General features: G+C 45.3%; 1 protein-coding gene across 4 annotated transcripts in view; it reads left to right on the top strand.

Moving 5' to 3' along the window:
- The window catches only part of Shroom3 (shroom family member 3), a 288,498-nt gene that overhangs the window by 124,903 nt on the left and 146,307 nt on the right, over positions 1-17,288 (top strand). For 2 of the 4 annotated variants that reach the window (XM_085691628.2, XM_085691630.2), the window contains exon 1: positions 12,739-12,938. The exons of the other annotated variants lie outside the window; for them this stretch is intronic. The gene's annotated coding sequence lies outside the window, so the exon portion shown is untranslated. Of the gene's footprint in view, positions 1-12,738; positions 12,939-17,288 lie in introns of those variants that run through there. 4 annotated transcript variants of the gene reach the window in all.

The following is a 17,288-nucleotide window of genomic DNA, read 5'->3' as shown; positions in this document are numbered from 1 at the left end:
ACCCACACACTCACTTTCCTTTGTTTTCCTTTGTTTTCCTCTGAAAACAGCACAGACTGGACCTTTGTTTTCCTTGGCAGGTTGATTTGCATCGCCTTAAGTAAATTAGCCTTGCTATCTAGTCCTGCCTGTTTAATGGGAACAGGTCGGCAGGCCAATAAAAACAAAGATGGAGGAAGCAACCTACAGAAGGGAGTAGGGCAGGGTGTGGATACTGGGCGCATCATTTTCTCCCATACTTCCTCCTAGAGTAAAGCTGAACAAAATCCTATGGCCTGATTCCAGTCACAGTTTGTTCTGGAAATTTTAAAAAGTATTCTGGAAATCTTAGATATCTCTTTATTATATTAGTGTAATCATTGTATCATAATAGAATATTGAAGACTTCCAGTGAGATTTTCTCATTTCTTTCCCCTAGCCCCTAGAAGGCTGCACCCGCTTATGTCTAGCCCTGCTTCTGAAAACTGGGCTGTCTCAGGCTTAGCCCTTGTACCTGGAAGGCTGCACTCCCTCAGGCCTAGCCCTGCTCCTGAAGGCCTCACTCTCTCAGGCCTAGCCCTGCTCCTGAAGGCCTCACTCCCTCAAACCTAGTCCTGCTCCTGAAGGCCTCACTCCCTCAAACCTAGTCCTGCTCCTGAAGGCCTCACTCCTTCAAACCTAGTCCTGCTTCTGAAGGCCTCACTCCCTCGGGCCTAGCCCTGCTTCTGAAGGCCTCACTCCCTCAGGCCTAGCCCTGCTCCTGAAGGCCTCACTCCCTCAGGCCTAGCCCTGCTTCTGAAGGCCTCACTCCCTCAGGCCTAGCCCTGCTCCTGAAGGCCTCACTCCCTCAGGCCTAGCCCTGCTTCTGAAGGCCTCACTCCCTCAGGCCTAGCCCTGCTCCTGAAGGCCTCACTCCCTCAGACCTAGCCCTGCTCCTGAAGGCAGAGGTGTTTGTCTTTATAGATTGTTACTACCTGTTCCCCAAATTCTTGGCTTCTTCACTTTGTTTCTGCTGCCTCCTCTAAGTCTCTGCTACTCCAAATTGTTCTTTCAGAGCTATTGCTTTCTTGTTTCATACCCCAAACCTTTCTGTCTCATTTCTTGCTTTCCCCTGAACCAACAGGGTAAAAAATAGTAGAAATCTCTTGAAAGTAGTACAATCTTATACTAACTTAAAGTGAGGATGAGAAACGCTATCCCGCACATACTCAGATATATGTATATATCTGACACCGACACACACACACACACACACACACACACACACACACACACACTTGGGAGAGGGGTTTCAAGTAGTCCAGGTTCAACTCTGACTCAGTATGTTGGCAAGAATGATCTTAATCTTTAGATCCCCCACCCTTACCACCCAGTGCCAGGACTACAGTGGTGTGCTACACACTCATTTTAAGTAATACTGGGGACTGAACCCAGGGCTTTGTGCCTGAATTCCTAGCTAGCCCTATCTGTATTTTCAAATGCATTTTTGAGGGTGATCAATATTTCTCCATAAAGAAATAAGTGCCCATAGTATAATTTCAGTGACAAATTGGTTGGTATTATCTGTGTATAGAAAGATATGTCCTATATCTGTGTGTGGGTAAGTGGGTCCTGTCATTGAAGCAACCTTCAAAGCAGGCAGAAAGTGAACTCAAAGGCTGGCTCTGACCGGGTCAGCCTGGGTGTTGGCTGTGTTTGGGGAGCTTGTTGTGTGACTCAGACTTCTCAGGCCTGCTGGCAGAGCTGTCAGCTGCAGCCCTCAGTGGCAGTGGAGGTAGGCCATAGAAGAATAAAGGGGTCTCAGACATCCTGATAGTGGAGGTAAAAGGGCTCATTTCATAATTTTGGAAATAATTTAAAAAGATGCTGTGATGATTCCAAGGAAAATCATCATGAATCTTGAACGTTTTGGGAAACAGTGATTGACATATCCCGGGTCCGGCTCTCTCAGCTCAGTGTCAGGGTGTGACTTTGTACCTCTGTGGACTGTCGCAAGGAAGGACTATCCTGAACTCCATTTCCTCTGCCACCCAAACTTACTGAAATATTAGCACAAGCCAAAAATCCAACCAAGACTGGGTTTAGATCTAGTCATTGTCTTCATTTAGCACAATGTTGAGACCGTAACATGATTAAGATTTGGGGCTGGGGTAAACAGCAGGAGGAAGAGGGACCTGAAAGAAGAATGACCCATCATCCCCTGTAATCATGGACTTGTAGATTACAAGTGAGGTTGTCAGATTTGGCAAATAAGAATAACTTTTGAATTTCAAATAAATAGGGAATCTCTTTGTGTGTGTGTGTGTGTGTGTGTGTGTGTGTGTGTGTGTGTGTGTGTGTGTGTGAAAATACGTCTGCACCCTCATTGCATCGTGTACCCCAGTGAAGTGTCCCCAAAAAGACTGTGTTGGAGGCTTAGTCCCAGATGATGGCACTGTTGATAGGTGATTGGGTATCCATCCTGTTTGCCATTAAAAATTCATGGCTGAAAATGCCACTAGGAAGTGGGATCTAGCTGGAGGAAGTAGGTCACTGGGGTGTGCCTTTGAAGATCATATCCCTTCACGGCTCTCTACTTCCTGGATGCCACAGATAAGCAGCTCTTCTCTGTATCTTCCTGTGACCACTGGCCTCAAAGTTGCCTTAAAGCCCTTCTCTCCCTGCTTCCCCTTCCCACTGTACAGACTCCTGTTGAGATCACATCTATGCACACAATTTGCCCGAAGATTTTGTCACAGCAGTGGAAAGCTAACTAGCATACAGAACAAGCTAGATGTACAAGAAAATGTGGAATTTTCCTAAATTTAATCTATTCTTCTGCACAGACCATCTGTCTTAGTTAGAGTTTCTTTTGCTATGAAGAGATACCATAACCATGGCAATAATTATTATGGGTTTGTTTGGTTTTGGTTTTTTGAGACAGGGTTTCTCTGTGTAGTCCTAATCCTGGCTGTCCTGGAACTCACTCTGTAGATCAGGCTGGCTTCAAACTCACAGAAATCCTCCTATCTCTGCCTCCTGAGTACCTGAGATTAAAGGCATACACCACCATGCCCAGTATCCATGGCAACTCTGTAAACAAAGACTGTACTTTAGTTTTCCTGGTGCCCAGACCTGAATAATCACACAGAAACTATACTAATTACAACATTTCTTGGCCAATAGTTTAGGAGTATTCCTAGCTAACTCTTACACCTTAAATTAACCCATTTTTATTAATCTGTGTGTCACGACAAGGCTGTGGCTTACCCGTGGTAAGGTTCTGGCCTGTCCTACTCCTTTGGCAGCTAATGACATCTCTCTGACCCCACCTACTTTCTCTCATTTCTGTTTGGATTTCCCGCCTGGCTTTGCTCTGCTAAGTCATTGACCAAAACAACTTTATTCATTAACTAGTGGTAATAAAACATACTCACAGTATACAGAGGGGAATCCCACATCATCTCCCTTTCCCATCTAAATAAAATGAAAGGTTTTAACTTTACCATAGTAAAATTACATATAACAAAACAGGTATAAAGCAAGAATTACTGTTGCAATATTTCTTTGTGAGACTAAAATTTCATATTTAATTTACTTTTATCATAACTAAGGAAAACTATAACTATCTAGTCTTCAACTCCATCAAAGACCCCAGAATGATATAATATTACCTAAGTAAACAGGAAAGGCATTGTAAGCAACTTCCAAAATCCTAAAATTGACAGAGATATCTCACTGCCTGGACAGTCACTCAAAGTTCTTTTGTAACATTGGGGAATCCTTCTTCAGCCTACAGGCCCATAGAATCTGACAGACTTTTCAGTGAAGCAGGAAGTTTGAAAATTTGTTCTGCCTTGTACTGGCAGTTTGTCAGTTGCTTTCTGTCCTGCAGAATGTCTAGCAATTTATTCTGTGAAGCCAGAACCCTGAAGGACCATCCCTTCTTTTGGAAAGTCCAGCAGTCACTTTTCTATGGGTCCTGCATGTTCAGGTCATATAGTATACCATTTAAGCAATCCAGGCAAGAGCAGTTTCTTGCCCAAAATGGCTAGCCTTATCACATTGAAGGCAAATTCTACAAATTTCTTCAGTGCCCACTAAATTCTCTGAAGTAGATTGGTGCCACCCAAAGTAGACATGTCTCACTGTTGAGAAAAGTCCAAGTTCTTAAAACAATTTAAGAATTCTGTAGGTCTTTGAAGTGTTGAAGATTATCTAATTTAAATATATCTCTATATATCTAGAAAATCTAACTAATATGACTACAAAGTTTGACTATTATAAATGACTATCTATTAATCTATAATTTTTAATTATATGTTACATTTTTAAATGAGCTGTACAAACACAATAACTTAAATGAGCATATATATATATATATATAGTAACAAAATTGACCTTAAATTTGTAATAATAGACCAAGATCCATACTATCATATCACAATAAGTAATTGTGAGTTTACTACTATGTCCATTTAGCAGCATGATAGTAATAGGTTCTCCTCTAGGGCCTGTGACCTGTTCAGTCATAGATTTTTAGCCCAATAATGGTGCCAGGTATGGGTTTCATCTTGTGGAGTGGGCCTTAAATGCAACCAGGAAGGCAGTTGGTTATGCCCATGATGTTTGTGCCACTAATGCACCAGTGGGCACATCTTGGCAGACTGGTTGTTATTGTCGACCAGGGTTCACAGTTGGGTAAGACTGGCAGGCATGATACCTTCCAGTGCTGTGAAGTTATTGTCATTTCCATTTCATTAATTTCTTCCCTAATTTAAATAATTTCTTTCCATCTGCTGATTTGGGATTTGGTTTGTTTCTCTTCTTATGGGACTTTAAGATATATTATTAGGTCATTTATTTGCAGCTTCTCAGATTTCCTAATGTAGGCATTTAGACTACAAACTCTCCTGTTAGGATTGTTTTTATTATATTCCATAGATTCTGCCATATTGTGTTTTCCTTTTCATTTGATTCTAGGAGTTTTGAACTTTATTTTATTAAATTTTCAAGGAGCCCTTCATCATTCAATAGTGTGCTGGATAAACTCTGGGAGTTTGTGTACTTTCTAGGATTTCTCCTGCTGCTGACTGGTAGGCTTATTCCATTGTGATCAAATAGAAAATAAAGAAACAGATTGGTTTTTCAAAAATTGCTTTATATACTAATCTATTAATGTATAATCTATTTTAAAGAAGGTTCCAAGGGATGCTGAGAAAAATGTGTATTCTGCAGTGTTTAGATAGAATGTTCTGCGGATTTATGTTAAGTCTATTTGATCTATCATAACATAGAACTCATATTTTTTCTCTGCTTTTTGTCAGGAAGACCTGCTTGTGAGAGTGGGGTATGAAGTCACACACTAGCACTATGCTAGGGTCAATATGTAATGACACCTAATAGTATTTGTTTTATGAAATTGTTTTCACCTCCTCACGGGGTTTATGCATTTAGAATTGTAGTGTCCTCTGATTGTTCTCGGAACCAATATGAAGTGACTCTATGTCTCCTCTCCCTCATTTTGATTTGGAGTCTATTTTGTCACATCTGAGAACAGTGACACCTGCTTGTTCACTAGGTCTATTCACCTGGGGGTTATTTCTCCATCCTCTCACCAGGAGGAGGTGTCTATATTTTGTGGTGTGGTATATGTCTTGGAAACAGCAAATAGATTGTTTTTGCTTTTTAATCCAATCTGTTCATCAGTGTGTTTTGGTTGGGGAATTCAGACCAGCAATATTCAGGGTTATTATTGAGATCTGTGTATTTAGGGCTGGAGAGACGGCTCAGTAGTTAAGAGCACTCTTTCTGCTGCCAATATTCTCCTTGCTCTGCACATGCAGTGTGCTAACTGTAGTGTGATGAGGGGAGGTTCTTCCTGGTCTTGTCTTTTCGATGTCCTCAGTGCTCCTTGTATCTGGAACTGGCATCTCCTTTTCTAATTCTAGGAAATTTTCTGTTACCATGCTTTTACAAATGTATTCTCCGCTGCTGGAAAGAGCTTCTTCTTCTCCTATCACTCCTTGATTTGGTCTTCTCAGACTGTTGAGTATATCCTGGAATCCCACTGGCGCTCTAACTATTATTTTATCTTCATCTCTTTTTGATTGTCTTACTTTCTCCCAGCTTGTTGTCTTCGAGCTCAGGGGGTCTCTCTTCTCCTTTCTTTATAAAGCAACAGCAAAATCTTTGATTATTTTCTGCATGTGAATGTTTTGTCTGTGTCTACACCTGGTGCCCTCAGAGGCCAGAAGAAGGTGCCGGATCCTCTGGAACTGATGTTATAGAAGGTGGTGAGCTGCCATGTGGGGAATTGAACCCTGATCCTCTGGGATCAGTGCTCAAATGTGTTGATCCATTTCTCCAGTACCTGTCCACTCCTTGCTCCATTCTCCTGGAGAGTTTCCATGGAGCTTTTTGTCTAACTTGTTAATACATTTTTTTTTTTAAAGGTACAGTGGTTTCCTAGCTTCACGGTGGTTCCGACTGCCTGTCTCCCACTGAACTGCAGCACGAGGTGTATGCTGGGAGAGTTGAGGGGAAATGCTCTTCCATGTCAGTTTCAATGATTTGAAGCAGGTTGTATTTTAGCAAATTATCATCAGGCTAATGGCTTGACAATCTCTCTCCTCACTGCTGGTTGGCGCCACAAAGCTGTTGTACTCTACTGATAGTTGGGTTCAGAGAGACAGGCATAGTCACACCAAGGGGAATTCCAGCACCCCGAAACTCCCCCGAGTTTCAGAGAGCATACCCAGCATGTGTATTAGTGTTTGCAGAGTATATAGTTGAAAATCGGGCTGCTCAGCTTCCGTGTAGAGTTATTGATAAACAAAATTCGGGGTTGGAGACATAGATCAGCTGGTCGAGTCCTTACCTAGTGTGCACAAAGCCGTGGTTTAGTCCCCAGCATCACACAAACTGGTATGGCAACACTTGTGATTGCAGCGCTTGGAGGCAGAAGCAAATGGATCAGAAGTTCAAGGCCCTCATCAGCTGTGCAGTGAGTCTGAGGCCAGCCTAGGTTATGTGAGACACCGTCTCAAAACAAACAGAAACCAAAGCTCTGCTAAGTACTTCATGTCCTTTGATATGGAGTAAGTTCCCTAGGAATAATCAAGAACGCATGTCAGAGGGACTAAGGTGTTCTACTGTTTTTACACCTTGCTTGTTTTAGTGATGTTGTAGGCTTATTCTGTGCTGCTGTTTTTACACAGGCTTTCATCCATAGCACTAAGTGTGAACCTAAGTGTGTTTCTTTTACCCCAATTCTTCGCACTAACCGCAACCTGACTTTCCCATCTGGGATGTCGGGACTTCGAGGGGATAGCAGTTCAATGCCTTTGCTTGCCACCTTCTGGTCACTAACATTCTTGTGCGGAAAGTTCCTTGATTTTCCTAAGAATTGCAGAATATGAACAGAGAGTGAAGAATAGGGAGGGCATGGTTGCTTTGGGTCAGGAGCCCTGAGGCAAAATAAAACTAAATAGTCACCAGACTGTGATGACTTATGTCAGCAGTGAGAAATACGCCTTTTGATTTCTGTGCTATCAGTAGTACGTGTCCTATAATTATTAGACAGGGAAGGAGTGGTACTTTGGCCTTACTCAGCATCTACACATTATCTCATCAACCTTGTTAGTGCTGAGGTGCCTTCATATTGACATAAAAAAATGCTCACTCAAGTGCAAAGGTGCACTAATAAGCCAAAGAGTTCACTCCCCCAGAGCAGCCTGGAAAATCTGACTCCTTGAGATGCTCTGGAGTTCTCCAACAAGCCCAGTGTCCTATGATATTAAAGGAAAATGGACTAGGAGAGGCAAAGTAAGCTCATCTGGTTCCTCTCAGCTTACTGCTCAGGTCCCTTTCAGCCTGGAGCCTGCAGGTGGGCATTCACGATGCTGCACTAAACTGATTCTGAAAGCTACATGGTTTTGTCCTGAAGATGTTTCTCGACTGCACATCGTCATCCCTGTGTCCATTGCCACCCTCACGACTGTGACCCATTCTACATGATTCTTTCTGTCTCCCAAAGATACTAGGAGCTTGGGAGGTGGCTGAGTTGGTAAAGGCCCTGTCACCAAAGTGGGACACATTTAGTTTCTATGGAAAACTTCCTCATCTGTGATCCCAGTGCTGGGGGTATGAGACAGAGATGGGTATGATCTCAGGAACTCATCGGGTTCAGTGAGATAAATGATTTAATAAAGAGGAAGGTAGAGAGAAATCACGGAAGATTCTGGACATAGGCTTCTTGCCTCTACATGCATACACATGCACATGTGTGAGCATCCACATGTACAACATATATGCATGCACACACAAACACACACACAATGCACTGTGAATTCTATAAGTGAGATATGAAAAGTACCAGTTTTTGAATCTTTTCCATGATTTTATAAAGTTTAATCTACTGAATAAGCATCTAATTTATGCCAGCTATTGTTATATGTTCTTGGGACTCAACCGTGATTTAAAAAAACAAAAGCAAGAAACTAAGCAAGCAAGCATGCTTGTCCTCCCGGAGCAGACACTCTTGTGAGAGGGGCAACAGAGAGAACATACAGCATGCACAGGTACGTGTGCCCCGGGCACAGCATGTTGGACGTGGGCGAGGGCTCCAGGCAAAGCAGCTCAGGTCAGATGCCAAGAGGCTCTGTCTGCCTCCTCCATTCATAAAATTCCTTACATTCCTCCCGAGAGTATTAAGGACAAACTTCTCATTTTCCAAAACCTACGGAGGGACTGTTCGGAGCTTTGAGAATATGTCATGAATATTCGGTAAGGAGGACTCAAATAGGCAACCAGATTGACCTTACTACAAAATCCCTCTGTCCCCAACACCTCCAGAAAGGTGACAGTGTTAAGAACAGCCAGCGAGGAGAAAGAAACCAGTCTTGTGTTTTGTGCGTTAATTCCAAACAAGCACTCTGCAGGGACGTGTGCAAACCATTAAGGAAAATCCCCGTCTGAGGCTGTTTGTCATGGGCAGCAGCAGGGTAACATGAAACCCTCCCGTCCTTGGGTTTGTTAGGAAAACAGAATGTGCCAGAGTCGAGGGGCTACTAGGTTTTAGAGAAAAGGATAAAAAACATCATATTGTGTCAAAATCTCATCAAGCATATTGTCTTTAAGTCCGTCTTCAGCACAAATATTGGCCTGGGAGGGTGCGTGGTGATGTGCTGGGCCAGGACCCTCCAAGAATGAGGCAGAGTGTGAATGAGACATGGTAAGTGACTTGTTCAAGTGACTTTTTCTTGTTCTGCCGCTGACTTGTTCCCAGTGACTCAGTCCATTGCTTTAGACCGTTAGAGTCTTCCTCAAGGCTCTACCACCACCAGGACCATCCCACTGAAGACAGAGCAGCTAACACACAGGCCCTGAGGGACACACAGACTGTAGCAGCCACATAGTTGCCAGACAGGAGGACCCTAGGCCTCTTGTCCTTCTGCCTGTGAGCAACAACTACCTGACTACTGAGTGAAGAAATACACTCTACTGCCTCAATTCAGGTTGTGGTGAGAGTGGGGGAGAGTAACTGTTTCTCTCAGGGAACCCCGAGCTCTTCCCACGGGCCAGGCACTATGCTGAGTGGATTACTGATGTTATCAGCTTCAGTTCCCAAATCAGATAGGTGTGTGTCCATTTCAGAGGAAAAGAAACTGAAATTTGATATTCGCTAGTGAATGTCAAAACCTCCATCCTTGAGAGTGGTGGCTGAAGGGTGGGCCTTGGGATCATCTCCCAAAGGCTAGATCTGCCTGTCCCTCTTGTTCCATTGCATGCTGTAGAATGATTGACAGGTTACTCAGCCTCTCATCTATAAGGTTGGACTAACAATTACAGCATTTTAATGAAGATTTGAGAATGTGACATCATCACTGTAGGCATCGTTGCAGTTGTGGTAAGCTACAGGTTTAACCACATGCAAATCATCAGAGATCACATGCTACAGTCTCATTCTGTGACTAGGCACCCCCACACCCCCACTGAAGACTTAGCCCAGAATCTCACAAATGCTAAGCAAACACTCAACCATGTAGCCACACCTCAAGCATCAGCATCAATTCATTGTAGATGCCACAATGGTTTGCTTACTCAGCTCATGATTTGTGAGCTTCAACATAATTTAGAGAGGTTTTACAAACCTGTTTCAATTTCCCTAGAAGCTCACCAAGATTTCTTTTACTAAGACAGAGCATCCATGAAGATATGAGCTGTATATATAGTTCCTGGAACCAAAAACCTATTGAGGATATTGTCAGAAAGAACTTGAAAAGATTTCAAGTGAGCTTAGGCCGGACAGAGCAGGACTGCCAGGGGATGTGGGACTGCTAGGGGATGCGGGACTGCCAGGGGATGCACCAGAGAATGCAGGACTGCCAGGGGGTGCAGGACTGCCAGGGGATGCGGGGCTGCCAGGGGATGCAGGACTGCTGGGGGATGCGGGACTGCCGGGGGGATGCGGGACTAACAGGGGATGCAGGACTAGCAGGGGATGCACCAGAGAATGCAGGACTGCCAGGGGATGCACCAGAGAATGCAGGACTGCCAAGGGATGCAGGACTAGCAGGGGATGCAGGACTGCCAGGGGATGCACCAGAGAATGCAGGACTGCCAGGGGATGCGGGGCTGCCAGGGGATGCGGGGCTGCCAGGGGATGCGGGACTGCCAGGGGATGCGGGGCTGCCAGGGGATGCGGGACTGCCAGGGGATGCAGGACTAACAGGTGATGCAGGACTGCCAGGAGATGCGGGCATACCAGAAGATGCGGGACTACCAGAAGATGCCAGACTGTCAGGGGATGCTGGAATACCAGGGGATGCGGGACTGCCAGGGGATGCAGGACGAACAGGGGATGCGGAACTGCCAGGGGATGGCTGTTGATATAAAAAGGAGTTGGGAGTTGACCCCTACAGAGCTCCTCTTCTCCTGTGAAGATTGTTGTTTGAGGAAATGGTGTTCCCACACTACAAGGCAGCTGGAGATAGACGAATGTCAGACCCAAGCATTTGTCTTTCTGTACCCTGAAGCTGGAGATGAGGTCCCGGTTGGCAGCAGGAAGTTGTTAAGCTGGACACATTGAAGATCTTGAACTCTGGCAGGCCGGGCATAGGAAGGGAATGCGACTCGGGGGTGCGTGGCCTTTGGGGAGGCTCTAATATAGGGAGAGGAAAACAAGACAGTTTTGACTTTTTGCTGTGGGGAGGGAGTGTTAAGATAGGGTTTCTTTATGTATCCTCGGCTATCCTGGAACTCGCTCTGGAGACCAAGTTGGCCTCGAACTTAGAGATCCACCTGCCTCTGCCTCCCCAGTGCTGGGATTAAAGGTCTGTGCCACCACCACTTGGCAGTTTTGCCTTTCTAAAAGAAAAGGGGTATGTGTGTGTGTTTGCTGGGACCCCAACTCAGAGTCTTTCTCACTCATGCTAAACAAACATTGTATCATTAGGCTACCTGCCCCCCACTCCAGAAGACTGTTTTCAAATAAGACTGCATCTATAATGCAAAGTCTATCAGGAGCTCTCTTTCTGATAAGATTTTTATCAGAATTGCCTGGTTGCCTCTTTTTGTAATCCTCGTGCATCTCAATCCTTGTATTTCGCGTTAAGAGCTAAAAATAGCTTTCTGGAGAGACTACCTCTACAGAGAAAGTCTTTAAATGAATTTCTTCTCTTCTGTGAAGCACACTGCCGTCTTGGGGACACTTTCGACTTCCTCCGTGTCTGAATGGTCCTTTGTGGGGGTGGGCTGGGAGTAATCTATCTGTGTGCGTGCTCCTTAAATTTTTTCCTTACCTAAGAAATACTCTGCAAATCCTAATCCCATTCTTTTTCAAGGAAGTTCTCAGATTGTCTGTGAATTTCATGCTTCCCACTCACACACGCCATGGCATCCCAGACAGATAAGAATCCATTTACAGACTCACAAACTCAGACACACTTAGACCCCCGTTTTCTCTGTGTGCTGTTCTCTCTTTCTTTGTGTCTATGGTTACTGTTAAACTGACCCTTACAGTCTGGGGCAAATACCATACTTGAATGAAGGGCTGCCTAGCCATACAACCTCAAAAGATTGCTGCTTTAGGGGCTCAGGCTCCAGTATAATGCCTTCAGCTGGCTGCAATTTAGGGGTAACAGCTCTGCCCACAGGTGGGATGCAACGCCTCACTCTGCTGGGGTTAAAACTGCAGTATGCTGTCTCTTTCATTCTTCCAGGAGCTTTATCTATTTTCACGTCTGAAGTGATTTTTCCCCCCCACAACATTGGACTTTATCATTCAGAATGGTGACTGTAAAAAGATCTTTCTTTGTGATTGTGTCTTCCTGGCTACCAGTTTCTGTAAGCAAGTCTTGCTGGTAAAAAACTAAGAATTGAGTTCCAGCAGCTGCATAGGGGCCTGAGTGTCTAGAATCAGGCAAGAGAGGCAAGATAAACACAAACACAAACACACACACACACACACACACATGCCCCGCGTGCCTTTTGCTTGGCTTTGCCCTCGCTGCACACACAATTGTGTTTGAGGGTCAGAGGACCCTAGGGCGACGCCTTTGGCGGGGCGGGTAGAGAGAGCTTCTAACTCTGACAACAGCTCCGGGGTGCGTGGAGCCGACTGCCCTCCGCCACGGTAGAAAGCGGCTGTGGGTCCTGGCCAGCCAGTGGGCGTCCCTGACATCAGGGGGCCTGCTCCTGTCAGCCAGGCCGGCAGGCGATTGGCTGGGGAGAGGGCAGTAATTCGAACTGCCTTTGTGCTTGGCTAATCAGGACGGCGCAGGTTCCAGGAGCTGAGGTGCCTGGGTGTCAGACACCTGTGACTTAGCTCTGCCTCTCCAGTCGGGAGGCTGCCTCTGTGCCACCTGCTCAAGCCGCCAAGCCCCGTTGGTGGGCCAGCTTGGCTGTGTGTCACACCGGACAGAAGTATCCAGAGAAACTGGGGACAATAAAGGTGCCTGAGTTCCCTCTTCTGTGAGGTAAGCTCCGTTTAAGTCTGTTCTTTCTCCCTGGTTGATCACCACCGAAGTGACTGTATGAAGAAGATAAACTAAAGAGACACAGGGCTTTATGGTGAAACGGGACTTCTCCAGTTGGCAGATAAGCCTGCAAAATAATACAAGCTGTAAAGGGTGGGAGGGACGTGACAGACATCTCTGCCCCTCACCACTCTGTACACTTAGAACTCGTCCCATGAGAGTAAAGAGACTTTTCATTAAGGCCAACCGATCTACATACTGACTCCTTAGAAAATACGGAGTCTGGCTGAACATTTAAGCTGGCTTCCTATCACGGTGTGAGCTACACTGTTTTTATGGTTTTCTTACTGTGAGCTACACTATTTTTATGATTCTCTTACCTTGAGCTACATTGTTTTTACGGTTCTCTTTAATTCCATCTGGTGAGTGCGCCTTCTCATTGTCAGGTCTATTTAGCACAGGTGAGTTAGTGAATTCTTCAGTCAGGGTTTTGACAGTACCTCTGGGCTGAGTGTGTCCCTTGTCCCCCATGTGCTCTAGCTTCTAAACTGGAGCAGTGGAGAAGCTACCCCAGTGGGTCCTGGCTCTTTCTTAAACCCTGCTCTCTTTCAGCGCACGTTGTTGGACAAATCCTTCCAGGGGCAGGTCCTTCCAGGTCCTGTCTTCTCAGGGACAGCCTTTAAAGTACTGTTATTTGAGACGTTAGTAAAAAGATCAGTGGGTTCGAAGCCAGTGTTCCCATTTGCCTGTTTTGCCCTGACAAGGCAAGAAATCGTTTAATCTTGAGTTTTTAATTTACTTTTAATGAAAATACTTTACAAACAGTAAGGGCCTTTTTGGAAGTCAAGGGATTCTGAGTTGACTTTGAGCACCTTCCTGAAAGGAGGTGTTTACCTTCCTGATGTCCCCAGGGTGCTAGTGGACTGGTAAACCTCTGTGGGGAAGACAGGTAAAGGTGAGGGCAGGTGATAAGCATTCAGAGCACCTGCAGGCTGAGCATCTATCTATGCTAATCACCCTGAAATGCGGCTTCTCCTCCTCTGCGGTTTTAATCAGTTGGAATTTTCCATCTCTGCTGTTAGCCAACCTAGCTTTATAAAAACACTTCCCTGCAGCAGCAACATACAGCCAATGGATGTAAATACTAAATACGATTGCTTTGAAAAGTGAAAGCCCCAGAAGTAGCTTATCGGGTAAAACGTGACCTCCACTCAACCTTTTTAATATAGTACGTGTCCATTTGGTATATTTGGTTGTTGATTCGTAGGTAGCAAGATAATACCAAGTATGTTTTTAAGTTTTGGGAGAGTTTGAAAGAAATAGGCACTGAAATAGAAGTAGGTGGCAAGTAGCTGGCATTTTTATTTTAAAATTCTACCCCTGGCTTATGAATTACAACCAAGAAAACATATAAATCAAAAGTGATATCCTGAATTAAGGGTTGGTCAGTGTCGCCCTGGAAGAAATAAAGGCAATCTTTAGTTAGTACCTTTTTTAAAGTCACCATAAAAATCTCAGTTTCTTTAAGACACAGACGGGAGGAAGTTGAAAACTGTCACCCCCTACATTTCATGTTGTGTCTAGAGAGCCCCTGTATATTCGCGCACCCCATATAGATAGCTCAACACAATCACTAGTAACTGGGCTGAACACGCCGCTACTTCATTCCGGGAACAGTATCTTTAGACGGCTACACTGGAGTGCGTGGGGATTAAGTATCTAAATTTATTGTTTCCCTGGAGACGACCATTTTTAAAAGTCTCCTTCCTGGAGCTATGGAATGCCTGCTCACCCTCTCTTCCCGCTTTGGACAGCACACAAAGGGGCTCAATAGGACTGCCCAGCCCCCTCCCCACATGGTGCGCCCCACTGACTGGCTTGAAAGGTTCGCCCAGAACAGAAGACTACAGCTGGCCGATACTTCCTCTTAAGCCACCGTCCTATGCCTCTACCTTGGCTCCTGGCTTTTCAGAGCCGAGGAGGCCTGTGAGTTCAGAAGCTGAATAGTTGGTTGGAGACTTCCTTGTGCTTCAGTCCAGACATCCCATAGACAACCCTGAATACAGTGGCATCCCCGCCACCTCTGAACGTCATTAAAATGTCACCAATTGTCATTTGGTTAGACCGAATCTTTCAAAGCATGCTTTTATAAATAAACAAACAAACAAACAAACAAAATAAAACAGTCTTACAGTAATTCAAATGGTTCCATTTTGGGAACAGTTGGGAAACTGTCCTCTCAGATGGGAGATTTTGGAAAGCAAAAGACCTCAGCTGCCTCCAGTCATTTTCTTCCCAGTTAGACGGACTAGATTCAGGAGTGGAAGCCAAATGACCCTGGCAGCAGTGGGTTTGTGGCAAATCCAATAATCCTGGTGACAGAAGAGTCCTCCACAACCGGAACTTGAACGGAAGTGGGTTGGCACTGCTGGCCCTGTGTGGTCAGGGGAGTCCCTGGTGACAGGCTCCAAGGAGGACGGTGCCTTAGCACCTCAGGCCTGGTTTGAAAGTCAAGAAATCTCTGAGATGGAGCAAAATGAACTCCCACCCTGAGAAGCTGTGGCTTGCTTTGGCTTTTGTTGTCCTTTTACCAGGTTCCACCAAAGCCCCGTCAGCACCAGGGCAAAGCAGTTGGGCAACAAGGGGGCCAGCAGTCGGCTTCTTCCCTTATCTTTGCTTCATGGCAGCCGAGGACTGAGTGACCTTACTTTTAGGCCATGATTTCTCAGTTGTTCATTAATCACGCCTCATTGACTCCTTCATCTGATACCAGTTAGGTCAGGATCCTTATCCTACTTTGGGAGACCAAGAAAAGGGACAAAGCGATTTGTTCAGTTATGATAGCAAGGTCGAATAAAAAATACAGGCCATTTTCTTTTCTGTTTCTTGTTTCTCCCGTAGCCCAGGCTGGCCCCAAGCTTACTTTGTGACTGAAGATGACCTTGAATTTGCTCCAGAGAGTCCTGAGATTACAGGCCTGAGTGCCAGCTGCCTTTTTCGCTTTTTTTTTTTTTTTCCTTTTTAAGAAAGGAAACTAGAAATCCTTCAGCTTTTCTTTCCCGTAGCCCTCTGTCTTGGCACTAAAACTGCTTCCAAGGAGAAGAATGCTGGTCGTCTTAAGTGGATCACTGCGCCTGAGAGTGAGGCCGAGCTCACAGACAATGATTGGGTACAGTGGGGTGTGTCCATGGGTGCAGACACAGGTGTGTGCCCACCTGGAGCCACGTCTAAGTGAGGCGGCTCCCTTCCCCTGGAAAGGTCTGACCGGGTCCTTTACAACAGATTTCCACCAGGGCCCCTCCACCAGAGACGCTGGCGGAGGAGCTGGGGCGAGCCCGGCTGAAGGTGGCAGGGCAAGCGAGCGAGCGAGCGAGTGAGCGAGCGGCCTCTGAAGGTATGCCAGGAATGTTAATGGTATGCCTGAGTGGCGGGCTTCAGAGCTCTAGCTTGGCCTGAGAACCGTTCCTGTGGCCATCTGTTGTGGCCTAGAAGTCTCATAGCAACGGTGGTGTCTCAAGAATGGAGCCCCCCCAACCCCCGCTTTGTAAATTAAAATTAACTAACACAAAACCCAAAATTGCTCCACTGCCCAAGAAGAATCGGGACAGGATTCGAATTCTTTCTGCAGAATGATGAGCCTTACTGGAAGAAAAGCACCCGTGCCCTTAATTTCTGTTCTTTAAATGAGCAATTTGTACTTGCTTTTGAGGTCTTCATTTTTTCTCCCCAGGAGTAGAATTATTTCTTCTTCTTCTTCTTCTTCTTCTTCTTCTTCTTCTTCTTCTTCTTCTTCTTCTTCTTCTTCTTCTTCTTCTTCTTCTTCTTCTTCTTCTTCTTCTTCTTCTTCTCCTTCTCCTCCTCCTCCTTCTCCTCCTCCTCCTCTTCTTCCTCTTCCTCCTCCTCCTCCTCTTCTTCCTCTTCTTCCTCTTCTTCCTCCTCCTCCTCCTCCTTCTTCTAGAAGGGAGGTAAAAAACTAGTCACTCAAAGCTGCAGTAAGATAATTGGTAAAAATATTGCTTACGTTAGAAAATGGTTGGAGTGTCGTGATCTTCCTGGTGCTCGTTCTCCAGGATTCGATCAGCAGCTACACCCCTCTTCTCCTTTTGAAATAGTGTGAGCTTTTAACCCTTTAGTCGGGGACATGAACTTCAAACAGATTAATTTTACTGTGACAATATTATGTTCCCAGGAAAGGAGTTCCTTGACTCTGGCCCACTGTGGACTTCAGGAAGGAAAAGAAGTATTTTTCAATTGATCAGCCATTAAATTAGTCATTGTCCAAAGCCGCAGCTGTGCTTTGGAACTGCTAAGCACCAGGTACCCCAGAACAGGCAGAAGAGCTAGACCACG

Source organism: Myodes glareolus, chromosome 8, assembly GCF_982192425.1.
Source record: "Myodes glareolus chromosome 8, mMyoGla1.1, whole genome shotgun sequence".
In the NCBI taxonomy this organism is placed as follows: domain Eukaryota; kingdom Metazoa; phylum Chordata; class Mammalia; order Rodentia; family Cricetidae; genus Myodes; species Myodes glareolus.
Note: the sequence above shows the minus strand (reverse complement) of the source record. Positions and strands in the feature narration are given on the sequence as shown.